Source organism: Mauremys reevesii, linkage group 24, assembly GCF_016161935.1.
Source record: "Mauremys reevesii isolate NIE-2019 linkage group 24, ASM1616193v1, whole genome shotgun sequence".
In the NCBI taxonomy this organism is placed as follows: Eukaryota; Metazoa; Chordata; order Testudines; family Geoemydidae; genus Mauremys; species Mauremys reevesii.
Window position 1 is genome coordinate 2,252,039 of NC_052646.1, and position 23,279 is coordinate 2,275,317.

Below are 23,279 nucleotides of genomic sequence, written 5' to 3' on the forward strand. Positions count from 1 at the left end.
GGTGTTTGCAACATCCTTGATGAGTCACCTTCTTACCTCATCCTTTGATCACAAGATGAAAGACTTAGCAGTGTTGCAGTCCAGTTTGCATGACATCAGAGTGGATTGGGGTGCAAAATCTCATAATTAGGTTGAAATACTTAACCCTGTACCTCAGACTGTCATCTTCAGTATAAAGTGAGTGCCCAATGGATGTGAACTACTTGATTTAGTAGCATGTTATGAGCACTTTGCACTGGTGTAAATGACTATCCTTTGCCTGGTTTCTAATCTCTGTATATTAGTGCACTTCCTAGAAGAAGGCAAAAAAAGAATAGAAAAGACAGTTAATATGGAGGAGTGCTGGTGAGGTGAGTTTTCTGTTTCAGACTCAATGTTTCCAAGTATTCTAATATCCATATGAATACTTGAATTTTGTTGAAAATTACTCAATGGGTCCTGGGGTATGGTTAGTGGTGGAACGATGGACCCAGTTGGTGAAGGCTTTCATTGGTATAGTGCCTATAATAAACAGACATTGGTTAGTTCACCATGCAACACTACATAGTCTATTCTTCTCCTTTCAGTTGTATGTGTCCGGTTCTGCCCTTGAACAGTTCACAATAGAAGCAACAGAACAATGAAGGACAAAGGGTGGGTTAAAAATGAACAAACAAAACGCTGACTATATTGTGTACAGAGAGACAATGTGGGTGAAGTAATATCTTTTATTGGACCAACTTCTGGTGTTGTGAGAGACAAACTTTCGAGCCACACAGAACTCTTCTTCAGGTCTGGGAAAGGATGCACTCCAGACCAGTGAAGGGTCGTGTTATTGCCCGTCCTATAACCCTGATACACTCTGGTACTGTAGTTCACACCCTGGACACCAATAGTCAGTCAACAAGCATGGACTGAGTGTCTGTGTGTTGAGCAGCTTTCGTTCAGCAACTCTGTCCGGCATCCTGTTTGTTATACCCCAGCCATGGTATCCACCAACCTTGGTTGCTACTAACCAAGTGACTCCAACACATTCCCAGTCTCGAATTTTCCCAAAGCTGTGTGCTCTCCAATGTCAAGCCGCTTCCTGGACCATTGAAGGAGCAAACAAACCTTATTCCTCCCAAAGAGTCAATACCCAGCATCTTCCCACACTAGCCTGAGTTAACAATCACTTTAATTCAAACACAGAACTGGTTAGTTTATTAACAAAAGGAGATAAGATTTTTAAGTCAGTTCAATTATAAAGGATAGAATTAGGGTGACACACACAAGTAAAAATATGCTTTCTGGTGCTAAAATGTGAACAAACTATTGTCCAGGTATTGGGTAAGATTCTTCGCACATGCTTCTTCCAGCAAGATGGCTGATTACCCCTCTGAATAGGATCTCACAGTGAAGACAAAGTGCATTGTTTCTTTGTTGTCTTAGGTGAGGATGAGCTGAAGATATAGAATACTAATAACATGCCCAGCTGGGTGCCTAAACACCTTAGAGGCTCTGGGCCTCAATTTCTTCATTACTATTGAAATTCTATTTCAGTGATGGTTTTAACTTAGCATTTTGCCCTACTCACCCATAATGATTCTTCTAAATGATAGGTGGCATCTTATTAGAAATATAGGGTCCTATCCTCAACTGATGTAGGTAGTAGAGAATCATTGACATTCACACAGAGTTTGAGGGAGACAAGGCCCTAGAAGCCCCGGCTTCCTGAGCGTCACCATGACTCTCAGCCAGCCAGTAAAATAGAAAGTTTATTTAGACAACAGGAACACAGTCCAAGACAGGTCTTGCAGGTACAGACAACAGGACCCCCTCAGTCAGGCTCATCCGGGGGGGGGGGCCCAGGGAGGCCAGAGCCCCATCTGGGCTCCCCTCCATTTTCCCAGCCAGCTCCAAACTGAAAACTCTCCAGCCTCTCCTCTCCCTTTGTCTCTTTCCTGGGCCAGGAGGCCACCTGATCTTTGTTCTCCAACACCTTCAGTTGGCACCTTTGCAGAGGAAGGGCCCAGGCCATCAATTGCCTGGAGACAGGGTGTTGGCCATTCTCTGTGCAGAGGGCATCACACTGTCCCCCTAGGGCTCTGCAACAATCACACACCTCTAGACACTTGAGAAATGCATAGGGGAAACTGAGGCACCCACACAGCACTCAGAAAACATTAAGAACATTCCCACTTTGTCACAGATGTCTACTGAGACATTCTAATTGACACTAGCTGAGGATTTGGCTCATCATTTTGAAAAAATTTTTTTTATAACAAATAAGCCCAAGCTATTTTTTAGGGAATATCAAATAATCATGACTTCAGAAGCTGTACATCATTATTTAAATAAAAGGTGGACATGCTTGACCTTGAGATGTGTATTTTAAAGTGATGCTATTATTCAACATGGCGTGTCTACACTGAGTGACATAATAGTGAGATTATCCCCAGGCAGCCCTTTGCATGTCTATAGCAATAATGAGTATTTGTGAAATGTTTTGAAATCTTGTCTCCGGAGGTTTCCTCTAAACATCCCCAATCAGGATTATTGCTCAGGCAGTCCCACAGAGGATAATGAAGAGCATAAAGACCACAATTTGCCTAAATAAAATAGCCATGAGAATATAAGTAAATTGTGCTCATGTCCCTGCATAGGCTTTGTAGCAAAGGGTGGGTCTGAGCATGAGCCACTCTTTGTCCTGATTGACAGATAAAAAAAGGTCATAATGGTTCCCTAGCCAGGTCTGGTTATGAGCTTTGTACCATACCATAAAGAGGGATAGATTCCAGGTTGTCTCTGACAGTTGGCCTTCAATTCTCAGCTATGCAGCCATCCCATTATAGTTCTAGGAGAAATATACTCCTTCCTATACAGCATCCAGACCTAAGCTACTGAGTACATATAACCTCCCCCCTGCCCCCCCGCAAACACTACATCAGCTGCAGAATTACACTTAGTCATCTGCTAATATTGATATGCTAATAATCCTGAGGATAAGAACTGACTGCTTGCCCTAAACCCAGATTCCATGTCCAGGGGTTAGTGGCAGGGAAAACCTTAATGCAGCAGAAGCATAGGCTGATAGGACTTTTACTCCTATCACAGCTCAAGCTTGGGTGGGTGGGTGAGGCGTCTGCAGCACCCTCATATCTAGCCAAAATGAATGTAGTCTTTGCAGCGAAGAATAGCTGTATCTACACAGACTCAGCGCGAGCCAAGTTCAAACTGGGGTGCAGTAGAAATATACAACTAGAGATGGGTGGGAACTGGAATTTCCATCCCATGGTCAATTTCACATTTCTGGGGGGAAAAAAATCATTCCAATTTGGGACCAAAAAGTTGGAAATGAAAAATTTATTTTTCAAAGATTACCACTAATCCTCAAAGATTATTCAAAGTAATGAAATATATATTAACTCATTCGTGAAGGATGAGTGTTTGAGCTCCAAGTAAATATTATTTAGAGCACAGAAATATTTTCATATTGAAAAATAATTTATTTCATTGCTATTCTTTGTTACTTTGTAGCTAGCAGATGTAACCAAACCCCTCCAGGAAGTAGAATTGTTATACAATAGGATGAGTTCTGATATGTGTATCAAGGGTGAAAATCACCTCTTTGCAGAGGGCCAGCAAAATCCTAAAGACCACGTAAGGGGCATGGTTAGCCAGTCACTTCAGCTTGGGTAGATGCTAAATAGTTCATAGGCGCAGTATTCACTATCTGTACTGGGATGAATTTCACCCAGAATGGTTTGTAAATAAGGAAAGGAGTAGAGAGGAAAACCAGAAGACCAATACTATGGGGCAACACAATTTTTATTGAGAATGACAAATGTAGTATATTTTTGCCAAATGAAATAATTCAGTATATAAAGAAAACATTTCCAGGGATTTAAGAAGGGCTATAACCAATCACCCACTCCAAGGATTTGCATTTCACACGAGATGTTCTTCTTCCATCTTTGTTATAACTATAGAGTTTGACAATCAAGTCCCATTTTCATATATTTCTAGTTATTTGATTTAACACAGACAGTGTCAAATAAGACAAAGCACATTATAAGTAGATAACTAAGCTGGAAAGCCATTATATTATAGATCTAAAGTAAAGCATAACATGAGAGAAACTTATTTAGGCCTAATTTTAAGAGGTATGAAGTAGAATTGGTTAAAAAATTTCCATTGGAAAGTTTTTACATAGGAAAATGTAAATTTCGGCTAAATTGAAACTTTCCACAGGAGCTCATCAATTTCAGTGAAATTTCATTTGTGAGGTGTGTGGGGAAATGTTCTGTTTCCCCACAATCAGATATCATAGGAATAGAACATTTGATTTCTGATTTCAAACAACTTTTTGTTTTTTTAATGTTATAGTATAAAATCTGTAAAAAGTTAAGACAACATTTTTTTTTCATTTTTTTTCCAAAAATTCCATTTTAAATTTGAAAATTCTAATTCTAATTTGGCACAAAAACAAGTTTTTTGAAATTTTGTGACTATTTCACAGCAGTGGAAATTCTAGTTCCCACACAGCTATCATTTTGAGGAGTTGCAACGTCTATCGACTTGAATTGGAGTTGTGGGTGCTCAACAGTTCTGAAACGCATTGTGCCTGAGCTCAGCCATGAATCTGTATCTTGCTTTTAATTTCCAGGTTACTTGTACCCTGGATATTCCTACTGGGTTTCACATGCTCACAATTTACAGAGCAGAATTTATTGGGCAGCAGGGAAGAATGAAGATTCTAGGATCTGGTGTCAAAGGATGGCAAACTCTAATTATACAAATTAATGAAACCCTCAGAACCAAGAGATCTTTCAGGGCAGAATGATCTCTTAATGTCAAATAGTGCTGAATGGTCCACTATAGAGTAATAAGGGAAAGTGGTGAAAATTGGCCCAGGGATTATTGCAATGCCTGGCGGTGAGTCGGTCTCGCGTATCGAGTCAGGGCACTGAATGACACAAGGCTCATTGTAGGTGACAGCATCTGGCGTTGGGCGTGGAACCTCACATGGTATGTTGAGTAGGCCATAGCAAGACATCTTTCTGTGATGGAGATTAAACCTGAAAGAGACAATCTCAAACTGAATGCACAAAATGCACAAAAGTCTTTGCAGTAAGAGATGCAAAGCTCAGATACTATGGTTCTGGAACCATGGAGATAGGAAGAAAGTGGTGTGCAAAGATGACTTGGTTCCTTAATTCCTGCTAACAAGTCTCTCCCATTTGCTCATTCTAGTCCTCTTGTTTCATTAACCTTTGCTCTCTCTCATCCTCCCACTCTGTTCCCTGGTCACTCCTTACCGTTCTTTTTACAGCTTCAGACACTATTAAAAAAAGCTACCTATCACTTACCAGAACAATTTCCCTTTCCCTTGCTCTATGCAAACCTTAATTTTAAAACAACACTCATCTGAAATGATGGGTAGCTATTATCCATGCTTAATAGAAGGAGGAACCCAAATACAGAGAATTGCCCCAGGTCACTTTGTGTGACCATGGAACAGCCTGGACTAGAACCCAGGCACTTCTAGTTCTTGTATTATTATTTCTGATTTGAATTCCAGTAGCTCTTTGAAGATGTTATGGCTGCTCCTGGCCATTTACAAACACAAATTAAGAGCAAGTCCCAGCTCTCCACAGACTAATTATCTGAGACAGGCAAAGGATAGGAGACGTTTTCATTATCTCAGTTTTACAGATGGGTTGCTGATGCACAAGGATTAAGAGCTAGGTTTTCAGAGCATTTTGAGTCCTTAGAAATCTGGCCCCAAATAACTTGCCGAAGGTGCCCCAGGAAATCTGTGCAGAGCCAAAACCTAAAGGCAGATTTCCCGAGACACGATAGAGAGCGGTAACCGCAAGACCCTCATACACATGTCCAGTAGGGCACTTCACTTCATTGGAACCACAGCAAATTATACAAGCTGAGGATCTGGATCTGAAATTGCTAGTTCTGCATATAAGAATTAAAGAATTGCTATACAGGATCTGTGCTGTGGTCCATCAAGGCCAGTATCCTGTCTCAGATAGTGTCTGTCATTTCAGAGATAACTTTGGTTCATTATGGAGTAAAAGATCCACAGGGGGATTTTCTTCCTAACTCTCCTAAGGTAAAAGTTGCCTTTGACCAGATGAAGGAGGATTTAAATATATTCTTTCCAAACTCTGGGTTCATATCTGTCTGCATAGTAGCTAGCTATTGATAGATCTAGTCTCCTCCATTGAAAATAGCAATAGAGTTGCATCTCAGTGCTAGAGAATGCCAATCTCTCGTTTTATGGAAATATTTAGGGCAAGTTCCTCAGAAACTGAAAGCCAACATACCTCCATTGAAGACATCTGAGGATCTGTATATACATGTATTTTGAAAATATAAAACCAGTCCTTTCCAGTATTAAAATGAGATTTTACAAAGCTGTTTAAGGGGTTTGGATGCCTAATGCCCAGTTTAAATGAATAGGATGTTAAAATGAATGTCCCAAATGCTTAGGTAGCTTTGAAAACCCCAGTCTTAATTTTTGAAGCCTGCACCACTGCCTGAAACGGAATGACTACAAAAAAGATTCTGCTATGGAAAGAAATCTCATAATATTTTTGAGACTCACATCGTGTTTGTGCAGGATTTGATTGTAAACCAAGAGCCATCACTAAACTAACATTTAAATAATAATGGACAATTCACCAAAATGGACTTACCAGATTCACCAAGGAAAATAGATGAGAAGTGGAGAAACGAGCCAGGACTGGCGAGTGCTTTTATCCTGTTTCCCAGACAGCCTGGAGGATCTGTGACGCACTTTCCACAAGAGGCCCTAATTAGTTTAAAAACAAATCATGATGTATGCTTAACTCCAACCACCGATGGAATTGTCTTGCTTACTGTTTGTCTGCTAGTGTATTCTCATTCCCACACTGTATGACTTGCACATTTTATGCTCTGCAGGTTTCTTTGATCTTAAAATTTTATGTGTCAAATTAATTCCTGGTATCCATTAACCACATATCAGTTATGCCAGGAATTAAGCAGATTTCATTTATTTTGTTCTTCTTTTATGAGCTTTAAAACAGGAATGGTTCAGGGGAACATCAATAGCATAATCCACTGTAATACACAGGATTCTACTTAGTTCTTTAAATCCAAGTTATAGTCTAGTTGGGAAGAAAGTGGAGTTCACCCTTACAACTCTGAAGACAGAGGCTGACTTTCATCTGTGTTTTTTTATCTCCACCCTTAACTATTTATTATTTGTCTAGTAGAATACCCATAGAAACGCATGGGCATCTTTCCAATGAGGTCAATTGTCTTTGGCTACGTCTTCACTACCCGCCGTATCGGCGGGTAGCAATCGATTTCTCGGGGGTCGATATATCGCGTCTCATCTAGACGCGATATATCGATCCCCGAACGCGCTCCTGTCGACTCCGGAACTCCACCAACCCGAACGGCGGTAGCGGAGTCGACATGGGGAGCCGCGGACATTGATCCCGCGCCGTGAGGATGGTAGGTAATTCGATCTAAGATACTTTGACTTCAGCTACGTTATTCACGTAACTGAAGTTGCGTATCTTAGATCGATTTCCCCCCGTAGTGTAGACCAGCCCTTTGAACTCAACTATACGAGTAGCAATTCATTCCTCACAGAGGGCCAGCATGTGGTCGATGCACTATTTAAGTCCCACTTTAGCCTTGAAAAATAGTGCTTAAGTAGAATTTAAGTGGTGTGTAAACCTTGTGTAAACCCTCTGCAGAGGGTTAATTTCACCCTGTCAGATTAGATACAATACTGATGAGCGATAGAAATAAGGTGTTTTTTCAAGGGCGGAAGGCTGTGAAATGAGCTAACAGAAATCTGGGCACATTGCTTGCACTGTATTATCCTCAACTCTAGTAGAAAGAGTTAGAGCCACCACTGGGATAGATTCCAGGTAGTTTCTTCCAGTGAGTTTTTTTGGTCCTGGATACACATTATTCTGGGAGAAATATACCTTTCCCTACTCACCGTCCTGGTCCAAATAAATATAGTCCCTTGTGAAGACCTTTATGTCTCAGACTCTGGGGAGGAAGATATGCAGCTCTCTCAAATTTGGGAGAGGCCTGGAGCATCTGGCATCCATCCAAGGAAGCCATCAGGGCTGGTTGGACTTTGCCCCCACTTCCATGCAAGTCTGTGTGAGGAGCTAGGGGGGAGAACAGCTGAGTTTAATGGTATCTATGGGGAGCGGGAAGAGGAGAGAGCTTATTGATTTGACCAAGATCACTCACGGGTTCTATGGCTTAAGCCTAAACCAAGATTTTCCAAGTTGACCAGAGATTTTGGCTACCGAAGTGGAAACACCCTTGAAGATCATGTTTGTTTTTTTCAAACCCACCGTTTGAAAATCAGGCCTCTCTAAGGTGTTTCAAAGGGAGGCCAAAGTTACTAGTCAATTTTTTAAAACTTTGGCTTTCATTTCTGCAAGTCTCATGTCTTAGCCACCCTTCCCTTCCTTTATGTTCCAGATTTAAATCCACTGGCAGGTGAGAGATGTTGAAGGCAAAGGTAATCTCAAACAGACAACTGGCAGACTGTTAAATAAAAGTGCAGATATTCTACAAAAGTGAGACATAAAGGTACAATAAGTCCCGGATAAAGCTGAAGTCCTGTAGGAAGATACATCAAACATAGGGCCAGATACTGAAACAGCATAAATCAGGATAGGGTCATTGAAGTTGATGGAATATAGCCAGTTGGCACCAGCTGAAGTCTGGGCTATATGTTTTTAAAAACAAATTCAAAGCTATTTTTATTATGGAAAAAAACAAGAACTCTGAGTTCTGAGGTTATGACTCATGACAGATTAGAGCATGACCTTGACACACATTTTAATGTGACGCTATTACTCAGTTGTCCTTGAGCCTCTAACTCCAGTCACCTGCTTTGACTATTAGCATAATACAAACCTTTGCATGCATCAACCATTAATGAATGTTTCTGATACACTTTGAAATCCTTTGTTCTGGAGAAACCTCAGAATTTCCCAATAAGAGTAATTGTCCAGATGATCCTGACAGGGAGACATAATAATTTAGGGATAATTTATGGGAAAGTTTGCAACTTTGTCTAATGAGCAGACAACATGCATGCAAAGAAACAAAGATTTTGCAACAAAGGGTAATTTTAGCTCCTCTTCTGAGTATGAGCCGTTTGTCCTGACAGGCAGATGCCAAGGTCAACATGGTTCCTCAGCCACAGGTACCATTTTGCCCACAGTCACGCTGCATCCCCCTGTAGTGATGATGAGAGACACCACTACAGGACAGGCTTCACACAGTCACTGCTGGTGAGTCCTTTGGTCCCAGGTCCATATGAAACAAAAATTCTAAGAGATAGATCCCCGTCCCTCCTCACTATCCTGCCCCAAACAGTTGAGTGAATTTACCACTCTCTGAAGGTGATAGCCACCCAAAACCTGCAACACAAGTATGGAAACAGGTGAAAATCAGTATGCAATTCTAGCTTGACACAAACAGCAAAGAAAAAGCAATGGCTAGTCAACATCACAGCTACAACATGCATTCAGCAGGGTGTGCCAATGCACTCTCCCAAATAAAATAATAACAATATGTACATTTATTATTAATATTTTACCATAGCACATAGGGTCCTTAATTATGGAGCAGGACACTTGGTGGTAGGAGTTGTACAAACACAGAACTAAAAGACAGTCGCTCTTCCGAAGAGTTTATAATCTATAAGACAAAAGAGGGATACAAATGTATGGGGACGTTCAAGGAAACAATGAGACGATATTAGTCAGCATGGTAGACAGTGGTCTCAGCACACCTGTGGACATGTACCAGAGTACAAACCCAATTTTTGAGAAACGAATGAATTAGAAAGCAGTTAGCACCCCTGCTTAAAAACAACTCACATTTCTGCAAGCTATTTAAAAAACAAATCAGGATCATCTTTTGCAAGTGGTTTGTAAAAGAGGAATTGACCTTTAACCTGTGGATTCTGAGTTGGACTCCTCTTTGGGAAATGGCAGTGTGTTAATTCCCGACAGATGTAGAGTTCTTGTGAGCACTGGGAATATACAGCGGGTCACTAAATGGAGTAATGGACTCTTGTGTGGTGGGTGAGGGGGCGGAAGGAGAATGGCTGAATTGAATGTCACATCTGGGGAGATGGAAGAGTAAAGAGGTTATTGATTTGCCCAAGATTGTTCTGGGAAATGAAGTTGCCAAGCTAGGGACACTTTAACTAGCCTGTGTTTTCAGACAACGATAAGCACCCACACAGTGAAAACCAAGCCCCTTTAAGGTGGCTCCAGTCCAAAGCTCAAAGTAACTAGTCACTTTGGAAAATCTCTTAACCTTTCTGGCCCAGATCCTCAAAGAAGCCTCAAGTCTTAAGCAACAGACCATCCACCCTCTCCCAACCTTTATGTACCAGAGCTACATCCATACGGAGATGGGAGATGACTGATGGTCAAATGAATCTTAGGGAGACAGCAGGCAGCTAGATGAATAAATGAGTAGACACTCTACAAAACAGAGAGACCATCCTTATAGACAACAGAAGAGAAAATGAGTCACTCACAGAGCTGGAGTATCTTAGAAAAATATGATTTGAAATATAATGCTAGAGCCTCAGCTAGTTAAAAATCAATCACTGAAGTTGATGGAGACATGCTGATTTGCACCAGTTCAGGTTCTGACTCCTAAGCTTTAAAAAGGAATATTTATGGAAAACAAAAAAGCAAAGCAAGATTTACATGAAAAATAAAAGAATCCCGAATTCTGAGGCTGTAAATCATGACCTCATTAGGGGAATGACATAAATGACCTTGACCCAGATATTTAAAGTGATGTTATTGCTCAGGACTGGCGAGTCTAAATTCAGTAATGTATTTTCAATATTATAATAATAGAACACTTTGCATGTGTAAGGCATTAATGAACGTTTGTGAAGCTCTCTGAAATTCTTTGTTCTTAGGAATCCGGAGAAGATCGCCATTAAGTGTCATTGCCCAGGGGATCCCCAGAAACACACCTCATAATTTAAAGATAATTTATGGGAAAATGGTTGCAGCTTTATTAAATGAGCGAGCAACATGAGTGTAATCATATTGTGGAGGAAAACCAAGTAGACTTTGTAGGAAAGGGTGACTTTAGCGCCACAGAGAGAACATGAATCACCTTTTGAGTGTCACACCCCCAGGCCACCTCACATGCTAGTGATAATTTATAGCAAAAAAAAAAAGCCAAAGCTGCTATTAAATAAATAACAAGAAAGTAACCAAATTATGCTGGGAAATGAACACACTTTTGTAGTCAAGGGTGGCTGCAGCTGCTAAATCCAAGCATGAGAAAACCCATTGCCCTGACTGGCAGAAACTAAGGTAAAAAATGCTACCCCACCGGAGAGAGAGCATCTGGCCCACCCAAGGCTGAGCACCAGGCTTACTCAAGTCACTCTCTATTTCTGCAGAGATGGCGAGAGTTGCCACCACGGCAGTCTCTGCTGATGAGTCTTTTGGCCCTGGACACACATGAATCACACAGTTCTGGGCAATGTATTTCATCCCGAATCACCAAACCTGCCCTCACAGCTGAATGAATTTAACTTTGTGCCAAGACTATGTCAGCTAAAAAATTGCAATAGAATTTATGGGAACACATGGAAATACGCATGCAATTCTGGCTTGACCTGAACCGGAAAGAAAAAAGCCGATGGATAGCCATTATCTCAACACCAACATACATTCTGCAGGTATATGTCTGTATAACCTCCCAAGGATGTGAATTAACTATAGACCTGAACCCACATTTCCAAGGGCAGAGGTTATGTTTCTTGGCATGTAATTGGTGTATATGTGTGGGGAACAGACTCGTTCAAGAAAGTTTGTGACTAGAGTTGGTTGAGAATTGTTCAACAAATGGTTTTTGTAGGAAAATGCCTATTAATTGAAAACAAAATTTGTTTGGGGGAAATGTACCAGTTTTGATTAATTGCAAAAGGTTTTTGAGGTGCAGGATATAACTTTTGGTCAAAACTAGAGAGCCAGACGAAGACTAGGAAGTGTGATCATGTTCAAGCAGGGGCTTGAACTTGAACTTTTATTGGACCAACTTCTGCTGGTGAAAGACAAGTTTTTGAGCTACATAGAGCTCTTCTGAAGCTTGTCTCTTTCACCAACAGGAGTTAGCCCAGTAAAAGATATTACCTAACCTACTTTGTCTCTCTAATATCCTGGAACCAACACAAAGTTTGAACTGTTCAGCTTAGAAAAGAAACAACTAAGGAGTGATGTGACAGAGCTATAAAAGCATGACTGTTGTGAAAAATGAAATAGGGAAGTGTTGTTATTTACCTTTTCACACAATACAAAAATCAGGGATCATCCAATGAAATTAATTGGCAGAAGATTCAACACAAACAAGAGGAATTACTTTTTCACACATCTCACAGGCAACCTGTGGAACTCATTGCAGTGGGATATTGTGTTGGCCAAAAGTATAACTGGGTTCAAACTGGATACGTTCATGGAGGATGAGTCCATCAATGGTTATTAGCTAAGGTGGTTAGGGATGCAACCCCATGCTTGGGGCAATCCTATACCTCTGACTACCAGAAGCTGGGAATGCAAGACGGGTGGATCAATCCATAATTGCCCTATTATGTATATTCCCCTTGGTATGGGCCTCTCTTGGAGACAGGATTGTGGGCTAGATGGACCATGGTCTGACGCTGTATGGCAGCTCTTATGTAGTCTTATGCCCATCCAAACTGATCTTGGGGGTGGTTCTTACACACAGCCCCAGGAAGGAGGCCTGGGTGCCCCAGGACCTAGGGGGTGAGTGAAAACTGACTGTTTCTGGGGAGCTGAGCAATGTTTAACAAATTAGACCTCAAGAGAGGGGGGGATATTTTTTTCAAGACTTCTGGATATGAGTGGAATATTTCCAGGAATCCTGGATTGCCACAAGTGACCTTGTGTTTCAGACCCTGGTTTCAATGTTCATTAGACTCTGCCTGTTGGTATGCATACTTCCACCTTTTCATGTTCTCTGTATGTATAAATATCGGTGCCACAAGTACTCCTGTTTTTTTTCCAAATACTGTAGCTCTCTTCTTTCAGCCCTTAGTTTCTCTGATGTCCAGCAGATGGCGATGGTGTATGACAAGAAATTTCTGCGAACCTTTTCTTCTAGCAAGTTTTTTATGGTTGTTCATTGTAATGACTGTATTTCTCTTTATTGACTCCGACTACCAATTGGTATTCCTGCTTTTAAGCAATTGCCTTGAATATTTCAAAGTTATACCTTGGGTAGGTGCTTTATAACCTTCTTTATGCCTTTCTCCTTCTTGGGCTATATCATTCATATCACCTTTGTTGTAAATGACTGTTGTATTACCAGAACAAACCAAATCTTTGTTTTTTAATTCAAGTGGACCTAGTCTGTGCATTCTCAGATTGCATATAAGCATTCCCATCTTCCAGGGCTTACATTAGGACAAGCCACATGATCCACTTTATATAAGAAAGCAGGGTGTCCCTGTTTTGGGGTACTTTATAACTAAGCCCGGAGAGAGAGAAACGTTTTATCCATATGCAGATTGAGAGATTCTTGCCTAGGCAATTAAGAATACTGATATTTAAACATACTTAGTTTCTGTTCTTTGGCGTATGGGATCTCCTAACCTTAACTCATCTATGGTTCCTTAGACAAAGTGTCTCACATGATGTGACTCACTGTTTTCTTCTTTTCTTTTCTTTTTGGGTGGAGTTGAGTACTGGGGGGCAGGAAGAATTAATAATTATTAACTATTCTAGGCATATTTCTTAACTATACCTCTCCCACTTTGTAGCCAGAAGAGGGTGGAACCAAAGCTCTCCAGTAGGAGAATTGCTGCACAATAACATGAGTTCTGAAACGTGTAACGAAGGTGAAATTCACTCTAGTCAGGGGGCCTACATAATATTATTGACCATTTAAGGGACTTGATTAGCATATGACTTCAGAGTTTGAGTAGTGCTCTGCACAAGCTAAATTCATATATAATGAATAGAGGTTCGTTAATATGGAATGGAAGTGAAAGAAAAACCAGAAGGCCAAAAGTATGATGCAGGATGATTTTAAATAAATGGACACAAATCAGATATTAGGAATGGCAATATACAAAAACCTGTAGGAGAACACTTCAACCTCCCCGGCCACACAATAGCAGATCTTAAGGTGGCCATCCTGCAGCAAAAAAACTTCAGGACCAGACTTCAGAGAGAAACTGCTGAGCTTCAGTTCATCTGCAAATTTGGCACCACCAGCTCAGGATTAAACAAAGACTGTGAATGGCTTGCCAACTACAGAACCAGTTTCTCCTCCCTTGGTTTTCACACCTCAACTGCTAGAAGAGGGCCTCATCCTCCCTGATTGAACTAACCTCATTATCTCTAGCCTGCTTCTTGCTTGCATATATATACCTGCCACTGGAAATTTCCACTATATGCATCTGACGAAGTGGGTATTCACCCACGAAAGCTCATGCTCCAAAACGTCTGTTAGTCTATAAGGTGCCACAGGACTCTTTGCTGCTTTTCTTGATGATTTTAATGCGAATGAAAAGTGCTGTGTATACTTGCAGAATGACATACAGGAGAGTGAAGAATTTCAGTAAGGGCTAAATTCCCTTCCTTCATTGGACAGCTCAGTCTCCAACCCTCAGCCCCAGGGGAAGTCAGGAATTCTGCATGTGGGGGGAAGAAGAAAGGAATCTCTTCCAAGAAAAAAAAAATCCCTCTTGGGATAGGAGGCTTCCAGATTTGGTGCCAAAAATCTTTTCACATCAGAGGCTACCATCTTGTGAGCCCCAGGCAGAAGCTGCAGTGTCCCTTTACAGGCCTTCTAGGCTTGCTCGAAAGGGCAAAGAAAAAGAGACTCCTGTTAGCCGAAGCAGTTCATATGACTCCTCATCCAACTCAGGTTCACAATCCCCACCTCCCCGAAGGAGTAAATTGAGAACAGGAGTTCAAGAAGTTGCCTGAGAAAACTTGTCTCTTCTTGAGGTGACGGCCATTTCTCTGACTCGTCCCCAGAGGGCACTAGAGTTATACGCCTGGCTGACAAGGTTTTCATGCATAGAAAGGAAAAGCATAATAAAAGGGCACCTTCCAGCTTAGCGAGTGGGTACAGACTTCTCGGGCAGAACGCTGCACGGGCAATCAGAGGAAGAGAGAAGTTATGCTGCGCATCAGCCATGTGACAACTGCCAGGCTAAGCAAATCCAGCTCAACACCTGCCGGGTTAATGAGACCCTGCTCTTTGCAGGTTGACCATGTGGTGTTGGGCTTAACTCACTTGAAAACGTTTATCAGGATAACCAGATTCAAGACGGAGACCTTGAAGTTGATAGTGGTGGCCATCTGCCCCAGGGTTTACCATGCATCTATCGACTTGAGGACTAATGACCTTTATGTGTCAGTTCACCAGACTCGCATGGGATTTCTGTGATTAACAATGGGGACAATCATTTCCAATACAAAGTCCTGCCTTTTGGACTCTCCTCCGCACCATGAGCGTTCATGGAAGTCCCTGTCATTTTGGCAGCTCTTTTCAGGCAGAAGGGGGCACTGGTGTTGCTTTTCCTGGATGATGTTCAAGGCGTAGTTTTGTCCAAGGAAGGGTCCTCTTGAGTGACTCAGACCATGGCAACAGCAGGATTTTATAGCAAATTTCTAAAAGTCATCTTCAACCATCTCAGTGCCTTGTTCATCTAGTGCAGATAGTTGCAGAGGCCCACAAAATTTTTCTGTTAGTTGCAAGACAGGACAAAATCAGATCAGCAATTACCCTCATGAGGAGGACCCCCGCTGCAGGTGCCCCACGGGTCTGGGAGAGGAGGATGCAGAATGCCATAAGGAGCAGAGGGGAGGTTGGGGGCTGAACACATTGGGGGTTGTACTGCTGAGGGACAGGCTGAATGGCTGGGAGGCAGGAGGATGGTCTGAATTGGTGGTGCACAAACTGATGCTAATCAAGGGATGGACAGATGTGGAGGTCAGCTCCTGCCATGGTCTCCAAAATACATGTTTTAAAAAATCCCGGTCAATGTCAAATACAACAACACACAATATAAGAGGAAAAGTAAGGCAGGAAGCCATTAGAATAGAAATCGAAGATAAAGTATTACGTGAGAAAGAAACACGTGAGCCTGGATAAGATATGCCAAGCAATCTGTATCTTGTTTTTCATTTCCTGATTAATCTTTCTTCTGCAGTTATTCCTGCTGGGCTGCACATGGCCCACAGCTTCCGTAGCGATATTTATTGTACGGCTGGTAAGAATAAGGGTGGCAGGAGACATACCCAAGGATGATCTCCAGTAATTTTGGAAACTCCTGGAACTGTATAAGCCTCCAAAAAAGAGAGAGTCCTTGGAACTGTGCAAGACTCCTGATTCCAGCTGGTCTGGAGGATCCCACTCCACTATCCTTAAGGCAAGAACTTGGGCCTGAGAGTGACAATTCTAGAGCCAGGACACCTTCTGGCATATGGCTTTTTGCAGCTCTCCGCACAGGGTGCTGGGCATGGTCCCCACAGGATGTGTAGCCCCTGTCATAGCGAGACATCTTTCTGCAATGGAGAGAAACCTGAAACACACAGTGAGGAATCAGTAAACATAAGCCCCGCTGCCCATAAAATAAGAGTTTTGAAGGTTGGATATTGCTGTCCCGGAGCTGTGACCACAACCCAGGCACACCTACCGGTTAATCTTATTATTTATAATTGGAATTCAATTTGCTCTGAGAAGTGTCGTCTGAGGACTTACATTACTCTGTACAATACCCAGCACAATGGGAGCTTGATCTCAGGGCTTCTCTACGTGGCTCTGCAGTCCAGACTTCAAGGTGTGAATTGCAAATACCTCTAATACGTTGCTCTCTAAATGCCCTGTGTAGACCCTGTATATGAACTAAAAGGTATCTAGCTTGAGTCAATGTACTACGTTAATATGCACTAGGTATCTTTTAGTTCATGTCAGCATGGTCAACCGAGGGCAGTTAGAGTGCAACTGAGTGCTCTGCAATTCACATCCCCGTAGTCTGGTCTGTGGTGCCGTATAGACAAGCTCTGATATCGAGGCCACATTGTTCTGGCTATTGCAGAAAGACAGAGTAGTAGACACTTTAGAGTATTAAAAGGTTAATACTCTTCAGTATCAGGCTGATATTTTGAAAGTCACTCAATGCATTTGCATTTCCAAATTAAAATTAATAAGATTTGGATGTCTCTAACACCAACAGCTTTTTGAAAACCCCAGCCTTAACTTCTCAAGTTTGCACACACCTAAGTGTGTAACTGAATTAAAAAACAAAAACAGGAGTGTGGGACACTTCTCCTGCCCTCCCCCCTGCCCTTCCCCAGGACACTTAAAATTATAAAAATCACAGTATTTTTGGAAAAGCAGCAAAGAGTCCTGTGGCACCTTATAGACTAACAGGCGTATTTTTGGAGTATTCAGTCCAATGTGAAAACTTCTGTTTTGACAGTTAGAAAGAGAAGAGTTGACTCAAGTACATGACCTACCCAGTTCACTGAGAAGAATAACACAAGGGAAGTTGTTAGAACAGCCGTGACTGGCAAGCGCTTTTACCATATTTTTCAGACAGCCTGAAGGAGCTGAAAGGTCCTAATTAGTTGTATGAGATCCTAATTAGTTATAAAACAAATTTTATTGCAGATATAATGTCTCCAAATTACTGCTTGTGGTTATTAGTCCATTAGCAGTTCTGCACAGTATGACATGCACATTACACGCTACACATTTCTTTCATTTTAAAACTTGGTTTAACAGATTAATATTTGGTACCATTCTATTGATTTCATTTGTGTTACAGCAGGAATACACGGGCTCCATTTATTTAGCTTCCCGCCCCCAACTGTACAGTAGCTCAGAAATGTTTCAGCTGCACAGTTCGCTGTTATGCACAGGATTTTATTTTAGTCCTTTAACTCCTGGGTACTATCTTGATGGAGACAAGGTCCAATCTCTTCATGCAATTCCTAAGATGAAGGGAGTTCTTCCTGCTTAGCAACACTACTTCCTACCTGTTCACTATGGGTCTGATACCATAAGCTTCAAAAAGGATTTTTTATGAAAACAAATGCAAAACTTCATCTATATAAACCCATCAGATGAGCACACCTTGAAAACTGCTTGAAATTCTGATCACCCCATTACAAAAAGACACATTAGAATTGAAAAAGGTGCCGAGAAGAGCAACAGAACTTATTAGGCATATGGAACAGCTTCCGTACAAGAACAGATTTAAAGGATTGGGAATGTTCATCTTAGAAACAAGATGACTAAGGGAGGGGGGGAGGATTTGCTACAGGTCTATAAAATCACAAATGGTGTGGAGAAAGCCAATAGGGAAGTGTTATTTACCCCTTCACAATCACACAAATGGAGGGTCACCCAATGAAATTAATAGGCAGCATGTTTATGACAGACAAAAAGAAGTTTTACTTCACACAGTGCGCAGTCGTCCTATAGAATTCATTGCCATGGGATGTTATGAAGGCCAAAAGTATAACTGGTTTAAAAAAGAATTGGATAAGTTCACGAGAGAGAGGTCCATCTGTGGCTATTGGCCAAGATGGTAAGTGACAGAACCCCATGCTGTGGGTGTCCCTAAACCTCCAACTGCCACAAGCTGGGATTGGACAGCAGAGGATGGATAACACAAAACTGCCTCTGTTCTCTTCATTCCCTCTAAAGCATCTGGCCCAAGCCACTGTCAGAAGACAGGATGCTGGGCTAGATAGGCCATTGGGTTGACCCAATATGCTGGTTCTTATATGAATCAATGTTTTCTTATTTTGTTGACTTTCCAGGAGGAGTTGAATATGAGGAGGGAACCAATTTTTGGTGTTATAAGAGGTGTATAGTTTCTCTGATTTTTGAGGAGCAGGAAGAATTTTAATAATGATTAACCTTTCCAGGCACATATGTTACCTATACCTCTCCCACTTTGTAGCTAGAAGAAGGTGTAACCAAGCCTCTCCAAGGAAGGAAAACGGTTACACAATAAATGGAACACATGTAAAGAGGGTAAAATTCTCTCCATGGCAGGAGACCTGCATAATTCTATTGACCTCTTAAGGCAGTGGTTCTCAACCACGGGTAAACATACCCCTGAGTACCCAGGGGATACATATTTGCCTAGTTTTGCACCAGGCTACAATAAAAATCCTAAGCTAAGGCAGTACAAATTAAAATGTCATACAATGACTTGTTTATACTGCTCTATATGCTATACACTGCACCCTAAGTACAAGATTTAAATTGAAATTGATTTATTTCATAATTATATGGTAAAAATGAGAAAGTGAGCAATTGTTCAGGAATACTGATCTGTGACACGTTTGTATTTTTATGTCTGGTTTTGTAAGCAAGTTGTGTTTAAGTGAGGTGAAACTTGGGGGTCCACAAGATGAATCAACCTTCTCAAAGGGGGACAGTTGTCTAAGTCGGGAAAGGTTGAGAGCCACTGTCTTAAAAGACTTGATTAGCATCTAACTTCAGAATCTGAGTAGGGCAGCGACCTGGCATTTGTCCTCTCCACAAACTTGACTTTCACACACAGTGGTATATAAACAAAGAATGGAAGTGAAAGAAAAACCTGAAGCCCAATAATATGATGCAAGGTAATTTTAATGAGAGTGAGAAGTACAGTAAACACTTGCAGAATGCAAATAAAGTAGCATGTTTAGAATTTCAATAAGGATTACAACCAATCACCATCTCCAAGGTGATGCATTTTACACAAGATGTTCTTCTTTCCTTGTTGCAGCTGTACAGTTTGGCAATCGTATCCTCTTTTATACATTTTTTTATGTTTCTTGTTTTATCCCTACCACATCTCAGAGCACAAAGCACAATGTATGAAGAAGAAAAAAAAGGCGGGTAGGCACTAGGTCAGAAATCTAAGATAAAGCATAATATGAGACAGACACACGTCTGCTTGATTTTAAGAGGCGCTGAGCTCTCACAGCTCCGCCTGACTTCAGCAGGAGTTGTGGATGCCCGTCACTTCTAAATCCCATAAGCTCAGCCATGAATCTGTATCTTGTTTGTCATTTCCTTGTTGCTCCTTCTTCCGTGGTTATTCCTGCTGGGTTTAACATGGACCACATCCCCCATAGTTACATGGGTTCCAACCACAAGAACTGCCCCCGGAACCGTGGTAGCCCCCACCACCAAGGTAGCCCCCGCCACCGAGGTAGCCCCCGGAGCTGAAGGATGAGCCTGAGGAACCGTAGGATCCCCCACCACCGAAGGAGCCCCCACCACCATAGTAGCCTCCAGAACCTAGAGAGCCTGAGCCCCCTGAACCATACGGGCCTAAAATTCCCCTTGGGAGTGCGGATCCCACGACGCTATCCTGAGGGCAAGTGGCAAGAGTTGGGCCTGGGAAATTCACGACAACCGGTGGTGCATAGACTACTGCAGTCGAGTCACCGCATCGTGTAACACACGGCTCGTTGCAGACATCAATATATGGTTGTGGGCATATTGATGGGCATATCGGTGGGCATATTTGTGGGCGTGGCCGTGGAGGCGGAATGCATGGTGGACGCGGAATGCATGGTGGACGCGGAATGCATGGTGGACGCTGAGGACATGGTGGACACTTTGGCGGACACTTTTCCGGACATGGGTTTTGGCCTTTCTGTGGTATATGTGGCTGCTGACCTTTGGAATAGAACTCCTCACTGGAAAACATCTTTCTGCAATGGAGTTGAGCCTGAAATATAAAGCAGGGAGTAAACAAAAGGCAAACTGCCAGTGGAATAAGAGGTACAACACTCAGCTGTTGTGCTAAGGGGTATCATGGAGGAACCTGCATAGATTGATATATAATGAAGAAAGTGATGACTTAATCCCTTGGTGTGTAAAGCCTTCATTGATGACCTTTCTAGAGCTCATGACCGCTTCATCCTTGCACCACCTGCATCCATTCATTTTCATTCTCTCCCCACTCCCTGTTTCTTGAGCCTGGTCTACCACAAGTGCTAAGTCACCTTTATTTCTAGCACAGAGAATGATGATAATCCTACCTAGCACTTCCATACTCAATGTTCTCAGCTCTAAGCACCCATTCGCTGTCATAACATCCCTGTGAAGTCGATAGTTCTCACCCCTGTTTCACCGGAGGGGAAGTTGCAACAGAGAAGCCAAGTGACTGGCCAAGGTCACATGTGCAAGGAAGGGAAGAGCTGGGACTAGACTTCAGATGCCCCCACCTGTTCATCTTATTGTTAATATTGGAATTCCAGGCGCTTCTAGTAGCGGCATCTGAGGGCTCATCGATACTGTGCTGCAATCCAGCCTAAGGGGGTCTCCCCTGTGGACTCTGCCACAATGTCGCTCTCTAACTGCCCCGTGTACAACTTGGAGGCACAAACCAAAAGGTACCTAATTTGCATCACTGTTGCCCTGTTTCAGAAAGGACAATGTTAGCAGGCACTACGTCCATTTCAGTTCGTGTCAGTAGGGTCCGCACAGGGCAGAACACCGTCAAGGGGTCTATAATTCACACTGCCATTGTCTAGACTGTTGTACTGGGTAGAAAAGCTCTCTGATCCATGCCCCATTGTGCTGGGCATTGTAGAGAGACCGAGTAACAGACATTGCCTGCCCAGGAGTGCATAAAAGTGAACTAGACAAGGGGAGGGAGGAAAAGTTAGCTAGTCCTGTGTTATGTATGGAGAGCTGATTCACAGGACAACGAGGGCTAGGAAAATCTGTACTGTCCCTTTGTAATTTGTCCTGTTTACAGCTTATCTGGATTTTAAAACACCCAGTTCTACATATAATTTAGGAATTGCCATCCGACGTAACACGGGCTTTCCTTCTAGCCCCGTACCTTCTCTGGGCAACGATGGATCACTCAATAATTGCCAAGTTCGGTTCATTCTCTCTGAAACATCTGGCACTGGCCACTATCGGAAGACAAGATACTAGGCTAGATCGACCATTAGTCTGGCTGTTATATTTTTATCTAATTTATCAATGAAAACCAAATTGAAAGGAGCAATACATTTACACTTCCAACGTTACATCTCAAACCAAATATCACTGTTTTATTTAAACAAATAGAGCTAGAGCCTCAGTTTTGAAAGATGGGTTTAGATTCTTTGCAGAGTGTGGCCATATAGACACATACAAACAGATATGGGACATATACCTATATATGATGTTTTCTTTCAATAATTAATACTCTCCAGCATTAAAGTACTTTGAGAATGAGGTTCGCAAATCCCTTTATGGTTTTGCATTCCCAAATTAAAGTTAATAAGAATCAGGTGTCCCAGAACACCTATGTCCTTTTGAAAACCGCAGCCTTAACTTCTAAAGTCTCCACAAACCAATCTCTACAGTTAAATAGTTAAAATGTAAATATACCAATACAAATAGGGGGAGCCCCCAAACTCAAGAGAAGCCCTCTGGATTGCTAAAATCACAAAGTATTTTTACATTATTCAATTCCAAGTAAGTAAGTAAGTATCAGACTTACCGGTTCACCAAGGAGATTAAGTCAAGAGAAGTGGTTGGAACTGCCTGGAGTGGCGAACACTTTTATACTATTCCGCAGACATCCTGGAGGAAGTGAGACATTCTTTGTGCCCTCTATTTTGTTGCGCAGGTACTTCCTCCAGATGATTGCTCTGGTCTCTGATTATGACATGATCAGTCCTACATTGGGTGGCGTGCCTGTTACACCCCATGTTACACCCTCTATAGTAGGTTCATCTTAAAAAAGTTTATGTACCCAATGAATTTCTAATATCAGCCTGTTGACCTCATTTGAGATAAAACAGGAATTAAGCTGGATCCATTGATGTAGAGTTGATTAGTTGATGGGTTTTTTTGTTTGTTTGTTTGTTTTTTACATCTTTACTACATGAAGAGAGCTCAGAGAGCGCACAATTTGCCATTATGCCCAGGATTCTATTTTAGTCTTTTACGTCTAGGCTACTAGCTAGCTGGGGAGAAAGCGGAGATTTCCCAAGAGGATGGGGATTCTAGATACTTAGCATCTTCACCCCCTATCTATTCACTATGTGTTCAATACAATACCCATAACAATTTAGAGACATCTGTCCTTTGACTTCAGTGATCTTTGAATCAGGTCCTAGGCATTGTACTCCACTCCTGGAAAGAAAACCACTATGAGACTTTCATGGACCATTTAAGTGCTACATTAGCCTTCAAAATATGGCTTGTATGGAACTTAAATGTTTTCCCTA

At 41.9% G+C, this 23,279-nt stretch overlaps 1 long non-coding RNA gene across 1 annotated transcript; it reads right to left on the minus strand.

The window, feature by feature from the left end:
• Nucleotides 1-3,870: 3,870 nt before the first annotated feature.
• Nucleotides 3,871-9,004, minus strand: LOC120390427. The gene is made up of 3 exons (XR_005591077.1): nt 8,920-9,004; nt 6,675-6,790; nt 3,871-5,039 (listed from the first exon to the last, which is right to left on the minus strand). It is a non-coding gene; the product is annotated as an uncharacterized LOC120390427 (long non-coding RNA).
• Nucleotides 9,005-23,279: the final 14,275 nt, after the last annotated feature.